Source organism: Rhodnius prolixus, unplaced genomic scaffold (assembly GCF_049639745.1).
Source record: "Rhodnius prolixus isolate KJV_2025 unplaced genomic scaffold, Rpr scaffold_36, whole genome shotgun sequence".
In the NCBI taxonomy this organism is placed as follows: Eukaryota; Metazoa; Arthropoda; class Insecta; order Hemiptera; family Reduviidae; genus Rhodnius; species Rhodnius prolixus.
The window spans coordinates 130553-149068 of NW_027411639.1; the positions used below are offsets into that span (position 1 = coordinate 130553).

Consider the following 18516-nt stretch of genomic DNA (forward strand, 5'->3'; position numbering starts at 1 on the left):
GTATCCCCGGTTCTATTCGTGTAATCTCTGCGGAAATATAGGCAATTATAGGACCCTTTTACCTCTATAATTGTGCTCAATTCCAGCTTTCTAGCTGTATTTATAAAGGAGATATAAGGTGATAAAGTTTGGGATCTTTTCATTTCCTTCATATTTCGAATCACTGTATCACCTGTTCTATTCGTGTAATCTCTGCGGAAATATAGGAAATTATAGTACCCGTATACCTCTATAATTGTGCTCATTTCCAGCTTTCTAGCTGTATTCATAAAGGAGATATAAGGTGATAAAGTTTAGGATATTTACATTTCCTTCATATTTCGAATCGCTGTATCACCTCTTCTATTCGTGTAATCTCTGCGGAAATATAGGCAATTATAGTACCCGTTTACCTCTATAATTGTGCACAATTTCAGCTTTCTAGCTGTATTTATAAAGGAGATATTAGGTGATAAAGTTTGGGATCTTTACATTTCCTTCATATTTCGAATCACTGTATCACCTTCTCAATTCTTGTAATCTCAGCGGAAATATAGGCAATTATAGTACTCGTTTACCTCTACAATTGGGCACAATTCCAGCTTTCTAGCTGTATTTATAAAGGAGATATAAGGTGATAAAGTTTGGGATCTTTACATTTCCTTCATATTTCGAATCACTGTATCACCTGTTCTATTCGTGTAATCTCTGCGGAAATATAGGCAATTATAGTACCCGTTTACCTCTATGATTGTGCACAATTCCAGCTTTCTAGCTGTATTTGTAAAGGAGATATAAGGTGATAAAGTGTGGGATCTTTACATTTCCTTCATATTTCGAATCACTGTATCACCTGTTCTATTCGTGTAATCTCAGAAGAAATATAGGCAATTATAGTACTCGTTTACCTCTACAATTGGGCACAATTGCAGCTTTCTAGCTGTATTTATAAAGGAGATATAAGGTGATAAAATTTGGGATCTTTACATTTCCTTCATATTTCGAATCGCTGTATCACCTGTTCCATTCGTGTAATCTCTGCGGAAATATAGGCAATTATAGTACTCGTTTACCTCTATAATTGGGCACAATTCCAGGTTTCTAGCTGTATTTATAAAGGAGATATAAAGTGATAAAGTTTAGGATTTTTACATTTCCTTCATATTTCGAATCACTGTATCACCTGTTCTATTCGTGTAATCTCAGCGGAAATATAGGCAGTTATAGTACTCGTTTACCTCTGTGATTGCGCACAATTCCAGCTTTCTAGCTGTATTTATAAAGGAGATATAAGGTGATAAATTTTAGGATCTTTACATTTCCTTCATATTTCGAATCGCTGTATCACCTGTTTTATTCGTGCAATCTCTGCGGAAATATAGGCAATTATAGTACCCGTTTACCTCTATAATTGTGCACCATTCCAGCTTTCTAGCTGTATTTTTAATGGAGATATAAGGTGATAAACATTGGGATCTTTACATTTCCTTCATATTTCGAATCACTATATCACCTGTTCTATTCGTGTAATCTCTGCCGAAATATAAGCAATTATATTACCCTTTTACCTCTATAATTGTGCTCAATTCCAGCTTTCTAGCTGTATTTATAAAGGAGATATGAGGTGATAAAGTTTGGGATCTTTTCATTTCCTTCATATTTCGAATCACTGTATCACCTGTTCTATTCGTGTAATCTCAGCGGAAATATAGGCAATTATAGTACTCGTTTACCTCTACAATTGGGCACAATTCCAGCTTTCTAGCTGTATTTATAAAGGAGATATAAGGTGATAAAGTTTGGGATCTTTACATTTCCTTCATATTTCGAATCACTGTATCACCTGTTCTATTCGTGTAATCTCTGCGGAAATATAGGCAATTATAGTACCCGTTTACCTCTATGATTGTGCACAATTCCAGCTTTCTAGCTGTATTTGTAAAGGAGATATAAGGTGATAAAGTGTGGGATCTTTACATTTCCTTCATATTTCGAATCACTGTATCACCTGTTCTATTCGTGTAATCTCAGAAGAAATATAGGCAATTATAGTACTCGTTTACCTCTACAATTGGGCACAATTGCGGCTTTCTAGCTGTATTTATAAAGGAGATATAAGGTGATAAAATTTGGGATCTTTACATTTCCTTCATATTTCGAATCGCTGTATCACCTGTTCCATTCGTGTAATCTCTGCGGAAATATAGGCAATTATAGTACTCGTTTACCTCTATAATTGGGCACAATTCCAGGTTTCTAGCTGTATTTATAAAGGAGATATAAAGTGATAAAATTTAGGATTTTTACATTTCCTTCATATTTCGAATCACTGTATCACCTGTTCTATTCGTGTAATCTCAGCGGAAATATAGGCAATTATAGTACTCGTTTACCTCTGAGATTGCGCACAATTCCAGCTTTCTAGCTGTATTTATAAAGGAGATATAAGGTGATAAATTTTAGGATCTTTACATTTCCTTCATATTTCGAATCGCTGTATCACCTGTTTTATTCGTGCAATCTCTGCGGAAATATAGGCAATTATAGTACCCGTTTACCTCTATAATTGTGCACCATTCCAGCTTTCTAGCTGTATTTTTAATGGAGATATAAGGTGATAAACATTGGGATCTTTACATTTCCTTCATATTTCGAATCACTGTATCACCTGTTCTATTCGTGTAATCTCTGCGGAAATATAGGCAACTATAGTACCCTTTTACCTCTATAATTGTGCACAATTCCAGCTTTCTAGCTGTATTTATAAAGGAGATAGAAGGTGATAATGTTTGGGATCTTTACATTTCCTTCATATTTCGAATCACTGTATCACCTGTTCTATTCGTGTAATCTCTGCGGAAATATAGGCAATTATAGTACCCGTTTACCTCTACAATTGGGCACAATTCCAGCTTTCTAGCTGTATTTATAAAGGAGATATAAGGTGATGAAATTTGGGATCTTTACATTTCCTTCATATTTCGAATCACTGTATCACCTGTTCTATTCGTGTAATCTCTGCGGAAATATAAGCAATTATATTACCCTTTTACCTCTACAATTTGGCACAATTCCAGCTTTCTAGCTGTATTTATAAAGGAGATATAAGGTGATGAAGTTTGGGATCTTTACATTTCCTTCATATTTCGAATCACTGTATCACCTGTTCTATTCGTGTAATCTCTGCGGAAATATAGGCAATTATAGTACCCGTTTACCTCTATAATTGTGCTCAACTCCAGCTTACTAGCTGTATTTATAAAGGAGATATAAGGTGAAAAATTTTGGGATCTTTACATTTCCTTCATATTTCGAATCACTGTATCACCTGTTCTGTTCGTGTAATCTCTGCGGAAATATAGGCAGTTATAGTACCCATTTACCTCTATAATTGTGCACAATTCCAGCTTTCTAGCTGTATTTATAATGGAGATATAAGGAGTTAAATTTTGGGATCTTTACATTTCCTTCATATTTCGAATCACTGTATCCCCGGTTCTATTCGTGTAATCTCTGCGGAAATATAGGCAATTATAGGACCCTTTTACCTCTATAATTGTGCTCAATTCCAGCTTTCTAGCTGTATTTATAAAGGAGATATAAGGTGATAAAGTTTGGGATCTTTTCATTTCCTTCATATTTCGAATCACTGTATCACCTGTTCTATTCGTGTAATCTCTGCGGAAATATAGGAAATTATAGTACCCGTATACCTCTATAATTGTGCTCATTTCCAGCTTTCTAGCTGTATTTATAAAGGAGATATAAGGTGATAAAGTTTAGGATATTTACATTTCCTTCATATTTCGAATCGCTGTATCACCTTCTCAATTCTTGTAATCTCAGCGGAAATATAGGCAATTATAGTACTCGTTTACCTCTACAATTGGGCACAATTCCAGCTTTCTAGCTGTATTTATAAAGGAGATATAAGGTGATAAAGTTTGGGATCTTTACATTTCCTTCATATTTCGAATCACTGTATCACCTGTTCTATTCGTGTAATCTCTGCGGAAATATAGGCAATTATAGTACCCGTTTACCTCTATGATTGTGCACAATTCCAGCTTTCTAGCTGTATTTGTAAAGGAGATATAAGGTGATAAAGTGTGGGATCTTTACATTTCCTTCATATTTCGAATCACTGTATCACCTGTTCTATTCGTGTAATCTCAGAAGAAATATAGGCAATTATAGTACTCGTTTACCTCTACAATTGGGCACAATTGCGGCTTTCTAGCTGTATTTATAAAGGAGATATAAGGTGATAAAATTTGGGATCTTTACATTTCCTTCATATTTCGAATCGCTGTATCACCTGTTCCATTCGTGTAATCTCTGCGGAAATATAGGCAATTATAGTACTCGTTTACCTCTATAATTGGGCACAATTCCAGGTTTCTAGCTGTATTTATAAAGGAGATATAAAGTGATAAAGTTTAGGATTTTTACATTTCCTTCATATTTCGAATCACTGTATCACCTGTTCTATTCGTGTAATCTCAGCGGAAATATAGGCAATTATAGTACTCGTTTACCTCTGTGATTGCGCACAATTCCAGCTTTCTAGCTGTATTTATAAAGGAGATATAAGGTGATAAATTTTAGGATCTTTACATTTCCTTCATATTTCGAATCGCTGTATCACCTGTTTTATTCGTGCAATCTCTGCGGAAATATAGGCAATTATAGTACCCGTTTACCTCTATAATTGTGCACCATTCCAGCTTTCTAGCTGTATTTTTAATGGAGATATAAGGTGATAAACATTGGGATCTTTACATTTCCTTCATATTTCGAATCACTGTATCACCTGTTCTATTCGTGTAATCTCTGCGGAAATATAGGCAACTATAGTACCCTTTTACCTCTATAATTGTGCACAATTCCAGCTTTCTAGCTGTATTTATAAAGGAGATAGAAGGTGATAATGTTTGGGATCTTTACATTTCCTTCATATTTCGAATCACTGTATCACCTGTTCTATTCGTGTAATCTCTGCGGAAATATAGGCAATTATAGTACCCGTTTACCTCTACAATTGGGCACAATTCCAGCTTTCTAGCTGTATTTATAAAGGAGATATAAGGTGATGAAATTTGGGATCTTTACATTTCCTTCATATTTCGAATCACTGTATCACCTGTTCTATTCGTGTAATCTCTGCGGAAATATAAGCAATTATATTACCCTTTTACCTCTACAATTTGGCACAATTCCAGCTTTCTAGCTGTATTTATAAAGGAGATATAAGGTGATAAAGTTTGGGATCTTTACATTTCCCTAATATTTCGAATCACTATATCACCGGTTCTATTCGTGTAATCTCTGCGGAAATATAGGCAATTATAGTACCCGTTTACCTCTATAATTGTGCACAATTCTAGCTTTCTAGCTGTATTTATAATGGAGATATAAGGTGATAAACATTGGGATCTTTACATTTCCTTCATATTTCGAATCACTGTATCACCTGTTCTATTCGTGTAATCTCTGCGGAAATGTAGGCAATTATAGTACCCGTTTACCTGTATAATTGTGCACAATTCTAGCTTTCTAGCTGTATTTATAATGGAGATATAAGGTGATAAACATTGGGATCTTTACATTTCCTTCATATTTCGAATCACTGTATCACCTGTTCTATTCGTGTAATCTCTGCGGAAATATAAGAGATTATATTACCCTTTTACCTCTACAATTTGGCACAATTCCAGCTTTCTAGCTGTATTTATAAAGGAGATATAAGGTGATAAAGTTTGGGATCTTTACATTTCCCTCATATTTCGAATCACTGTATCACCTGTTCTATTCGTGTAATCTCTGCGGAAATATAGGCAACTATAGTATCCTTTTACCTCTATAATTGTGCACAATTCCAGCTTTCTAGCTGTATTTATAAAGGAGTTATAAGGTGATATATTTTGGGATCTTTACATTTCCCTCATATTTCGAATCACTGTATCACCTGTTCTATTCGTGTAATCTCTGCGGAAATATAGGCAATTATAGTACCCGTTTACCTCTATAATTGTGCACAATTCCAGCTTTTTAGCTGTATTTATAATGGAGATATAAGGTGATAAACATTGGGATCTTTACATTTCCTTCATATTTCGAATCACTGTATCACCTGTTCTATTCGTGTAATCTCTGCGGAAATATAGGCAACTATAGTACCCTTTTACCTCTATAATTGTGCACAATTCCAGCTTTCTAGCTGTATTTATAAAGGAGATATAAGGTGATAAAGTTTGGGATCTTTACATTTCCTTCATTTTTCGAATCACTGTATCACCTGTTCTATTCGTGTAATCTCTGCGGAAATATAGGCAATTATAGTACCCGTTTACCTCTACAATTGGGCACAATTCCAGCTTTCTAGCTGTATTTATAAAGGAGATATAAGGTGATGAAATTTGGGATCTTTACATTTCCTTCATATTTCGAATCACTGTATCACCTGTTCTATTCGTGTAATCTCTGCGGAAATATAAGCAAATATATTACCCTTTTACCTCTATAATTGTGCTCAATTCCAGCTTTCTAGCTGTATTTATAAAGGAGATATGAGGTGATAAAGTTTGGGATCTTTACATTTCCTTCATATTTCGAATCACTGTATCACCTGTTCTATTCGTGTAATCTCTGCGGAAATATAGGCAATTATAGTACCCGTTTACCTCTATAATTGTGCTCAACTCCAGCTTACTAGCTGTATTTATAAAGGAGATAGAAGGTGATAATGTTTGGGATCTTTACATTTCCTTCATATTTCGAATCACTGTATCACCTGTTCTATTCGTGTAATCTCTGCGGAAATATAGGCAATTATAGTACCCGTTTACCTCTACAATTGGGCACAATTCCAGCTTTCTAGCTGTATTTATAAAGGAGATATAAGGTGATGAAATTTGGGATCTTTACATTTCCTTCATATTTCCAATCACTGTATCACCTGTTCTATTCGTGTAATCTCTGCGGAAATATAAGCAATTATATTACCCTTTTACCTCTACAATTTGGCACAATTCCAGCTTTCTAGCTGTATTTATAAAGGAGATATAAGGTGATAAAGTTTGGGATCTTTACATTTCCCTCATATTTCGAATCACTATATCACCTGTTCTATTCGTGTAATCTCTGCGGAAATATATGCAATTATAGTACCCGTTTACCTCTATAATTGTGCACAATTCTAGCTTTCTAGCTGTATTTATAATGGAGATATAAGGTGATAAACATTGGGATCTTTACATTTCCTTCATATTTCTAATCACTGTATCACCTGTTCTATTCGTGTAATCTCTGCGGAAATGTAGGCAATTATAGTACCCGTTTACCTGTATAATTGTGCACAATTCTAGCTTTCTAGCTGTATTTATAATGGAGATATAAGGTGATAAACATTGGGATCTTTACATTTCCTTCATATTTCGAATCACTGTATCACCTGTTCTATTCGTGTAATCTCTGCGGAAATATAAGAGATTATATTACCCTTTTACCTCTACAATTTGGCACAATTCCAGCTTTCTAGCTGTATTTATAAAGGAGTTATAAGGTGATATATTTTGGGATCTTTACATTTCCCTCATATTTCGAATCACTGTATCACCTGTTCTATTCGTGTAATCTCTGCGGAAATATATGCAATTATAGTACCCGTTTACCTCTATAATTGTGCACAATTCCAGCTTTTTAGCTGTATTTATAATGGAGATATAAGGTGATAAACATTGGGATCTTTACATTTCCTTCATATTTCGAATCACTGTATCACCTGTTCTATTCGTGTAATCTCTGCGGAAATATAGGCAACTATAGTACCCTTTTACCTCTATAATTGTGCACAATTCCAGCTTTCTAGCTGTATTTATAAAGGAGATATAAGGTGATAAAGTTTGGGATCTTTACATTTCCTTCATTTTTCGAATCACTGTATCACCTGTTCTATTCGTGTAATCTCTGCGGAAATATAGGCAATTATAGTACCCGTTTACCTCTACAATTGGGCACAATTCCAGCTTTCTAGCTGTATTTATAAAGGAGATATTAGGTGATGAAATTTGGGATCTTTACATTTCCTTCATATTTCGAATCACTGTATCACCTGTTCTATTCGTGTAATCTCTGCGGAAATATAAGCAAATATATTACCCTTTTACCTCTATAATTGTGCTCAATTCCAGCTTTCTAGCTGTATTTATAAAGGAGATATGAGGTGATAAAGTTTGGGATCTTTACATTTCCTTCATATTTCGAATCACTGTATCACCTGTTCTATTCGTGTAATCTCTGCGGAAATATAGGCAATTATAGTACCCGTTTACCTCTATAATTGTGCTCAATTCCAGCTTTCTAGCTGTATTTATAAAGGAGATATAAGGTGATAAAGTTTGGGATCTTTACATTTCCTTCATTTTTCGAATCACTGTATCACCTGTTCTATTCGTGTAATCTCTGCGGAAATATAGGCAATTATAGTACCCGTTTACCTCTACAATTGGGCACAATTCCAGCTTTCTAGCTGTATTTATAAAGGAGATATAAGGTGATGAAATTTGGGATCTTTACATTTCCTTCATATTTCGAATCACTGTATCACCTGTTCTATTCGTGTAATCTCTGCGGAAATATAAGCAAATATATTACCCTTTTACCTCTATAATTGTGCTCAATTCCAGCTTTCTAGCTGTATTTATAAAGGAGATATGAGGTGATAAAGTTTGGGATCTTTACATTTCCTTCATATTTCGAATCACTGTATCACCTGTTCTATTCGTGTAATCTCTGCGGAAATATAGGCAATTATAGTACCCGTTTACCTCTATAATTGTGCTCAACTCCAGCTTACTAGCTGTATTTATAAAGGAGATATAAGGTGAAAAATTTTGGGATCTTTACATTTCCTTCATATTTCGAATCACTGTATCACCTGTTCTATTCGTGTAATCTCTGCGGAAATATAGGCAATTATAGTACCCTTTTACCTCTATAATTGTGCACAATTCCAGCTTTCTAGCTGTATATATAATGGAGATATAAGGAGATAAATTTTGGGATCTTTACATTTCCTTCATATTTCGAATAACTGTATCACCTGTTCTATTCGTGTAATCTCTGCGGAAATATAGGCAATTATAGTACTCGTTTACCTCTACAATTGGGCACAATTCCAGCTTTCTAACTGTATTTATAAAGGAGATAGAAGGTGATAATGTTTGGGATCTTTACATTTCCTTCATATTTCGAATCACTGTATCACCTGTTCTATTCGTGTAATCTCTGCGGAAATATAGGCAATTATAGTACCCGTTTACCTCTACAATTGGGCACAATTCCAGCTTTCTAGCTGTATTTATAAAGGAGATATAAGGTGATGAAATTTGGGATCTTTACATTTCCTTCATATTTCGAATCACTGTATCACCTGTTCTATTCGTGTAATCTCTGCGGAAATATAAGCAATTATATTACCCTTTTACCTCTACAATTTGGCACAATTCCAGCTTTCTAGCTGTATTTATAAAGGAGATATAAGGTGATAAAGTTTGGGATCTTTACATTTCCCTCATATTTCGAATCACTATATCACCTGTTCTATTCGTGTAATCTCTGCGGAAATATAGGCAATTATAGTACCCGTTTACCTCTATAATTGTGCACAATTCTAGCTTTCTAGCTGTATTTATAATGGAGATATAAGGTGATAAACATTGGGATCTTTACATTTCCTTCATATTTCTAATCACTGTATCACCTGTTCTATTCGTGTAATCTCTGCGGAAATGTAGGCAATTATAGTACCCGTTTACCTGTATAATTGTGCACAATTCTAGCTTTCTAGCTGTATTTATAATGGAGATATAAGGTGATAAACATTGGGATCTTTACATTTCCTTCATATTTCGAATCACTGTATCACCTGTTCTATTCGTGTAATCTCTGCGGAAATATAAGAGATTATATTACCCTTTTACCTCTACAATTTGGCACAATTCCAGCTTTCTAGCTGTATTTATAAAGGAGTTATAAGGTGATATATTTTGGGATCTTTACATTTCCCTCATATTTCGAATCACTGTATCACCTGTTCTATTCGTGTAATCTCTGCGGAAATATATGCAATTATAGTACCCGTTTACCTCTATAATTGTGCACAATTCCAGCTTTTTAGCTGTATTTATAATGGAGATATAAGGTGATAAACATTGGGATCTTTACATTTCCTTCATATTTCGAATCACTGTATCACCTGTTCTATTCGTGTAATCTCTGCGGAAATATAGGCAACTATAGTACCCTTTTACCTCTATAATTGTGCACAATTCCAGCTTTCTAGCTGTATTTATAAAGGAGATATAAGGTGATAAAGTTTGGGATCTTTACATTTCCTTCATTTTTCGAATCACTGTATCACCTGTTCTATTCGTGTAATCTCTGCGGAAATATAGGCAATTATAGTACCCGTTTACCTCTACAATTGGGCACAATTCCAGCTTTCTAGCTGTATTTATAAAGGAGATATTAGGTGATGAAATTTGGGATCTTTACATTTCCTTCATATTTCGAATCACTGTATCACCTGTTCTATTCGTGTAATCTCTGCGGAAATATAAGCAAATATATTACCCTTTTACCTCTATAATTGTGCTCAATTCCAGCTTTCTAGCTGTATTTATAAAGGAGATATGAGGTGATAAAGTTTGGGATCTTTACATTTCCTTCATATTTCGAATCACTGTATCACCTGTTCTATTCGTGTAATCTCTGCGGAAATATAGGCAATTATAGTACCCGTTTACCTCTATAATTGTGCTCAATTCCAGCTTTCTAGCTGTATTTATAAAGGAGATATAAGGTGATAAAGTTTGGGATCTTTACATTTCCTTCATTTTTCGAATCACTGTATCACCTGTTCTATTCGTGTAATCTCTGCGGAAATATAGGCAATTATAGTACCCGTTTACCTCTACAATTGGGCACAATTCCAGCTTTCTAGCTGTATTTATAAAGGAGATATAAGGTGATGAAATTTGGGATCTTTACATTTCCTTCATATTTCGAATCACTGTATCACCTGTTCTATTCGTGTAATCTCTGCGGAAATATAAGCAAATATATTACCCTTTTACCTCTATAATTGTGCTCAATTCCAGCTTTCTAGCTGTATTTATAAAGGAGATATGAGGTGATAAAGTTTGGGATCTTTACATTTCCTTCATATTTCGAATCACTGTATCACCTGTTCTATTCGTGTAATCTCTGCGGAAATATAGGCAATTATAGTACCCGTTTACCTCTATAATTGTGCTCAACTCCAGCTTACTAGCTGTATTTATAAAGGAGATATAAGGTGAAAAATTTTGGGATCTTTACATTTCCTTCATATTTCGAATCACTGTATCACCTGTTCTATTCGTGTAATCTCTGCGGAAATATAGGCAATTATAGTACCCTTTTACCTCTATAATTGTGCACAATTCCAGCTTTCTAGCTGTATATATAATGGAGATATAAGGAGATAAATTTTGGGATCTTTACATTTCCTTCATATTTCGAATAACTGTATCACCTGTTCTATTCGTGTAATCTCTGCGGAAATATAGGCAATTATAGTACTCGTTTACCTCTACAATTGGGCACAATTCCAGCTTTCTAACTGTATTTATAAAGGAGATATAAGGTGATAAATTTTGGGATCTTTACATTTCCTTCATATTTCGAATCACTGTATCACCTGTTCTATTCGTGTAATCTCTGCGGAAATATAGGCAATTATAGTACCCGTTTACCTCTATAATTGTGCTCAACTCCAGCTTACTAGCTGTATTTATAAAGGAGATATAAGGTGAAAAATTTTGGGATCTTTACATTTCCTTCATATTTCGAATCACTGTATCACCTGTTCTATTCGTGTAATCTCTGCGGAAATATAGGCAGCTATAGTACCCTTTTACCTCTATAATTGTGCACAATTCCAGCTTTCTAGCTGTATTTATAATGGAGATATAAGGTGATAAAGTTTGGGATCTTTACATTTCCTTCATTTTTCGAATCACTGTATCACCTGTTCTATTCGTGTAATCTCTGCGGAAATATAAGCAAATATATTACCCTTTTACCTCTATAATTGTGCTCAATTCCAGCTTTCTAGCTGTATTTATAAAGGAGATATGAGGTGATAAAGTTTGGGATCTTTACATTTCCTTCATATTTCGAATCACTGTATCACCTGTTCTATTCGTGTAATCTCTGCGGAAATATAGGCAATTATAGTACCCGTTTACCTCTATAATTGTGCTCAACTCCAGCTTACTAGCTGTATTTATAAAGGAGATATAAGGTGAAAAATTTTGGGATCTTTACATTTCCTTCATATTTCGAATCACTGTATCACCTGTTCTATTCGTGTAATCTCTGCGGAAATATAGGCAATTATAGTACCCTTTTACCTCTATAATTGTGCACAATTCCAGCTTTCTAGCTGTATATATAATGGAGATATAAGGTGATAAACATTGGGATCTTTACATTTCCTTCATATTTCGAATCACTGTATCACCTGTTCTATTCGTGTAATCTCTGCGGAAATATAGGCAACTATAGTACCCTTTTACCTCTATAATTGTGCACAATTCCAGCTTTCTAGCTGTATTTATAAAGGAGTTATAAGGTGATATATTTTGGGATCTTTACATTTCCCTCATATTTCGAATCACTGTATCACCTGTTCTATTCGTGTAATCTCTGCGGAAATATAGGCAATTATAGTACCCGTTTACCTCTATAATTGTGCACAATTCCAGCTTTTTAGCTGTATTTATAATGGAGATATAAGGTGATAAACATTGGGATCTTTACATTTCCTTCATATTTCGAATCACTGTATCACCTGTTCTATTCGTGTAATCTCTGCGGAAATATAGGCAACTATAGTACCCTTTTACCTCTATAATTGTGCACAATTCCAGCTTTCTAGCTGTATTTATAAAGGAGATATAAGGTGATAAAGTTTGGGATCTTTACATTTCCTTCATTTTTCGAATCACTGTATCACCTGTTCTATTCGTGTAATCTCTGCGGTAATATAGGCAATTATAGTACTCGTTTACCTCTACAATTGGGCACAATTCCAGCTTTCTAACTGTATTTATAAAGGAGATATAAGGTGATAAATTTTGGGAGCTTTACATTTCCTTCATGTTTCGAATCACTGTATCCCCGGTTCTATTCGTGTAATCTCTGCGGAAATATAGGCAATTATAGGACCCTTTTACCTCTATAATTGTGCTCAATTCCAGCTTTCTAGCTGTATTTATAAAGGAGATATAAGGTGATAAAGTTTGGGATCTTTACATTTCCTTCATATTTCGAATCACTGTATCACCTGTTCTATTCGTGTAATCTCTGCGGAAATATAAGCAATTATAGTACCCATTTACCTATATAATTGTGCTCAATTCCAGCTTTCTAGCTGTATTGATAAAGGAGATATGAGGGGATAAAATTTGGGATTTTTACTTTTCCTTCATATTTCGAATCACTGTATCACCTGTTCTATTCGTGTAATCTCCGCGGAAATATAGGCAATTATAGTACTCCTTTACCTCTACAATTTGGCACAATTCCAGCTTTCTAGCTGTATTTATAAAGGAGATATAAGGTGATAAATTTTGGGATCTTTACATTTCCCTCATATTTCGAATCACTGTATCATCGGTTCTATTCGTGTAATCTTTGCGGAAATATAGGCAATTATAGTACCCGTTTACCTCTGTGATTGCGCACAATTCCAGCTTTCTAGCTGTATTTATAAAGGAGATATAAGGTGATAAATTTTGGGATCTTTACATTTCCTTCATATTTCGAATCGCTGTATCACCTGTTCTATTCGTGCAATCTCTGCGGAAATATAGGCAATTATAGTACCCTTTTACCTCTATAATTGTGCACAATTCCAGCTTTCTAGCTGTATTTATAAAGGAGATATAAGGTGATAAAGTTTGGGATCTTTACATTTCCTTCATTTTTCGAATCACTGTATCACCTGTTCTATTCGTGTAATCTCTGCGGTAATATAGGCAATTATAGTACTCGTTTACCTCTACAATTGGGCACAATTCCAGCTTTCTAACTGTATTTATAAAGGAGATATAAGGTGATAAATTTTGGGAGCTTTACATTTCCTTCATGTTTCGAATCACTGTATCCCCGGTTCTATTCGTGTAATCTCTGCGGAAATATAGGCAATTATAGGACCCTTTTACCTCTATAATTGTGCTCAGTTCCAGCTTTCTAGCTGTATTTATAAAGGAGATATAAGGTGATAAAGTTTGGGATCTTTACATTTCCTTCATATTTCGAATCACTGTATCACCTGTTCTATTCGTGTAATCTCTGCGGAAATATAAGCAATTATAGTACCCATTTACCTATATAATTGTGCTCAATTCCAGCTTTCTAGCTGTATTGATAAAGGAGATATGAGGGGATAAAGTTTGGGATTTTTACATTTCCTTCATATTTCGAATCACTGTATCACCTGTTCTATTCGTGTAATCTCCGCGGAAATATAGGCAATTATAGTACTCCTTTACCTCTACAATTTGGCACAATTCCAGCTTTCTAGCTGTATTTATAAAGGAGATATAAGGTGATAAATTTTGGGATCTTTTCATTTCCCTCATATTTCGAATCACTGTATCATCGGTTCTATTCGTGTAATCTTTGCGGAAATATAGGCAATTATAGTACCCGTTTACCTCTGTGATTGCGCACAATTCCAGCTTTCTAGCTGTATTTATAAAGGAGATATAAGGTGATAAATTTTGGGATCTTTACATTTCCTTCATATTTCGAATCGCTGTATCACCTGTTCTATTCGTGCAATCTCTGCGGAAATATAGGCAATTATAGTACCCGTTTACCTCTATAATTGTGCACAATTCCAGCTTTCTAGCTGTATTTTTAATGGAGATATAAGGTGATAAACATTGGGATCTTTACATTTCCTTCATATTTCGAATCACTGTATCACCTGTTCTATTCGTGTAATCTCTGCGGAAATATAGGCAATTATAGTACCCTTTTACCTCTATAATTGTGCACAATTCCAGCTTTCTAGCTGTATTTATAAAGGAGATATAAGGTGATAAAATTTGGGATCTTTACATTTCCTTCATATTTCGAATCACTGTATCACCTGTTCTATTCGTGTAATCTCTGCGGAAATATAGTCAATTATAGTACCCGTTTACCTCTATAATTGTGCACAATTCCAGCTTTCTAGCTGTATTTATAAAGGAGATATAAGGTGATAAAATTTGGGATCGTTACATTTCCTACATATTTCGAATCGCTGTATCACCTGTTCTATTCGTGTAATCTCTGCGGAAATATAGGCAATTATAGTACCCGTTTACCTCTATAATTGTGCACAATTCCAGCTTTCTAGCTATATTTATAATGGGGATATAAGGTGATAAATTTTGGGATCTTTACATTTCCTTCATATTTCGAATCACTGTATCACCTGTTCTATTCGTGTAATCTCTGCGGAAATATAGGCAATTATAGTACCCTTTTACCTCTATAATTGTGCTCAATTCCAGCTTTCTAGCTGTATTTATAAAGGAGATATAAGTTGATAAAGTTTGGGATCTTTACATTTCCTTCTTATTTCGAATCACTGTATCACCTGTTCTATTCGTGTAATCTCTGCGGAAATATAGGCAATTATAGTACCCTTTTATCTCTATAATTGTGCTCAATTCCAGCTTTCTAGCTGTATTTATAAAGGAGATATAAGGTGATAAATTTTGGGATCTTTACATTTCCTTCTTATTTCGAATCACTGTATCACCTGTTCTATTCGTGTAATCTCTGCGGAAATATAGGCAATTATAGTACCCTTTTACCTCTATAATTGTGCTCAATTCCAGCTTTCTAGCTGTATTTATGAAGGAGATATAAGGTGATAAACTTTGGGATCTTTACATTTCCTTCATATTTCGAATCACTGTATCACCTGTTCTATTCGTGTAATCTCTGCGGAAATATAGGCAATTATAGTACCCTTTTACCTCTATAATTGTGCTCAATTCCAGCTTTCTAGCTGTATTTATGAAGGAGATATAAGGTGATAAATTTTAGGGGTTTTACATTTCCTTCATTTTTCGAATTGCTGTATAATAGCGTGAATGATGCTGAATGAGGAAAGATGATCCTTTCCTCTTATAATTTTGTAGAATACAATATCATAGAATAGATAATCAAATTTTTGGTAAAAAAAAGTAATATTTATAAAAATATTATTAACTCTAAGATAATAATTAAGAGTAAATCGAATTAATGTTTTACTAAGAATTTTTTTTTTATTAAGTAAAACTTAAAGTGGTCGAGGCCTATTTTGTAAAGGAGTGAGAGTTTATAAAGTTCGTCGATGAACTTCTTAAGATGGATGTTGTTGCAAATTAGTTAAGGAAGTTGGCCATGGTAAACCAATTTAGTTTGGCCGCTTCTTCTACTATTTAACTATAATCGCATGCATTTTTCCTTGCGCTTTTTCTTTTTTTCTAGCTCAAAAAAAATTTCAGTCAAATTAGCTCAAAATTTGCTCAATATGTTAGAGTTGCTTGAATAATTTGTTTACTTTTTTTTTATAAAAAAAAATGGAGTTTTAATGGGTTATTTTTAATTATAAAGTTCGTTCCAAAACTTGGACGGGTTTGTGATCTATCCGATTGGACGCTGTGATAGATCATTCAACCGTTTTATAACTGAGTATCTATTAATGTTATACATAAAAAACTTTGAACTACTTTTTATTTCATTTTTAAAGAATGTAGGTATGTCTCTTTGTTCATAACATTTAACCTTACTAAGTAACTATCAACTTGATCAAAATGATCAAAGTAAGATCATTTTTCATAATTTCTAGCTTGTTTCACGTACGTCTTCTTCTTTTTGTGGAGTCTGACAAATGAGTATTTATTTTACTTACTTTAGCTACATCACTATCGTACTTTTTAACTGCTGTTCGGATAAGATGTTTGTTTTCAAATGGACAATAAATACTAATGTTTTATTGTGAAAAAAAATGTATATAATATAACTTTGTAAACATTCTTATTGAATTAAAATTTTGTCCAGCTAATTTGATGTTAATCTAACCAAAAAGCTATTCGTAAAACTTATAATTCAGCTCCCTGGCTTTACAGCTACAGGTGTGATGTTTCTAGCTACACTGAAGTTCAGCTTGATATAAGATTCTTTTAAATTTAAATTACCATCTCAAGGACTGTCTTCTTCTTGGCTCTTAGCCTTCCTTTTGTGCTCCATACGTGATCTGTTTGTTTACCTTTCATTACTAGATAAAAGGACGAGTTTTTTTTTCTCTGTTGAGTGCACCTTATTGAGCTAGTCTCTCAGGTCTTGGAGAATGGCTTAAGGGGGTGGTTGATTCTAATACGGCCTCTTCTAGAGTTTACCTTCTGTTCTTGGTTTGGCCTCTCCTTTTCTATAGCTTGGAGCACTACTGTTTTGAATAACAACCAGTAGGTCAGAAAAACTGTTAAATGTAGATTCTGAAATTGATTTTGATAGAATCTTTTTTAGATCCTTTGCGTCTTCATTCAGTTGCATTATAATTTCATTGGATATCATGTCTATTAAAGATGAAACTATTTTCACATTATGACGCATTTTATCATCATCACAAGCGATCTATTTGTGCCTAGTGCTTTAGTTATCTTCAGAGTATTTGCGAAAGTTAACAATGAAACTAAAGGAGTTCAATTTACAAGGGTTTCAAATTATTATTCATTTTTATTCTCACAAAATTTCAATTTTTTGATTTCACTAGAATTATGTCTCAGGCCCCTTTGTGATTGCCAACCGTTTCTATTTCTGCCTCTAATGGCGAAATGCATAGTTAGAAGGAGGCGACTAGCAAACACACTTTACTGTAAATTTCTTTTATTAACCATTAAATAAAATCCAAGGCCTAAAGACCGGGAATCGAACCCAGTAATACAATACATATTAGCTTTACAGGTCTCGCCTCTAACCGCTCGGCTACTTGGGGTGCCCTCAATTTTAGATTATTTAGACTAGTTGGATGAGGAAAACAGTTTTCAGTGAACCTGCCTACAGCATCATTGAAATAAAACTGTAATAATCTATAAAAATTCTCAGCATAAGTCGCTCCTTTAACTATACAGGTATTGTTCATTGTTTTTGATGACTGATTATTTAATTCAAAAGGAAGAAAAAATATCACAAAATATCACAATCATAACTACAGTTCTACAAATATGTTCTACAGCCCTGAAGATGACCTAGTTCCTAGGTCGAAAGCTCGGCAAAATAATAACAAAATATGACTGAAATAAGGCATTTTGCTTTCTGCTTTTTTGATTATTGAATTGAGTCACCCAAAAACAATTAACAGTCTAGCTGAAACTCCCAACTTTGAAAATATGTCAACTTTAAAAATGGTTTTAAGTGAAAAATGATGTTTTTCACTTTATT

The 18516-nt window shown here is 34.0% G+C and overlaps 1 protein-coding gene across 8 annotated transcripts in view; it reads left to right on the forward strand.

The window, feature by feature from the left end:
• Syt7 (Synaptotagmin 7) overlaps window positions 1–18516 on the forward strand; it is a 193993-nt gene that overhangs the window by 89823 nt on the left and 85654 nt on the right. The window lies entirely within an intron of this gene.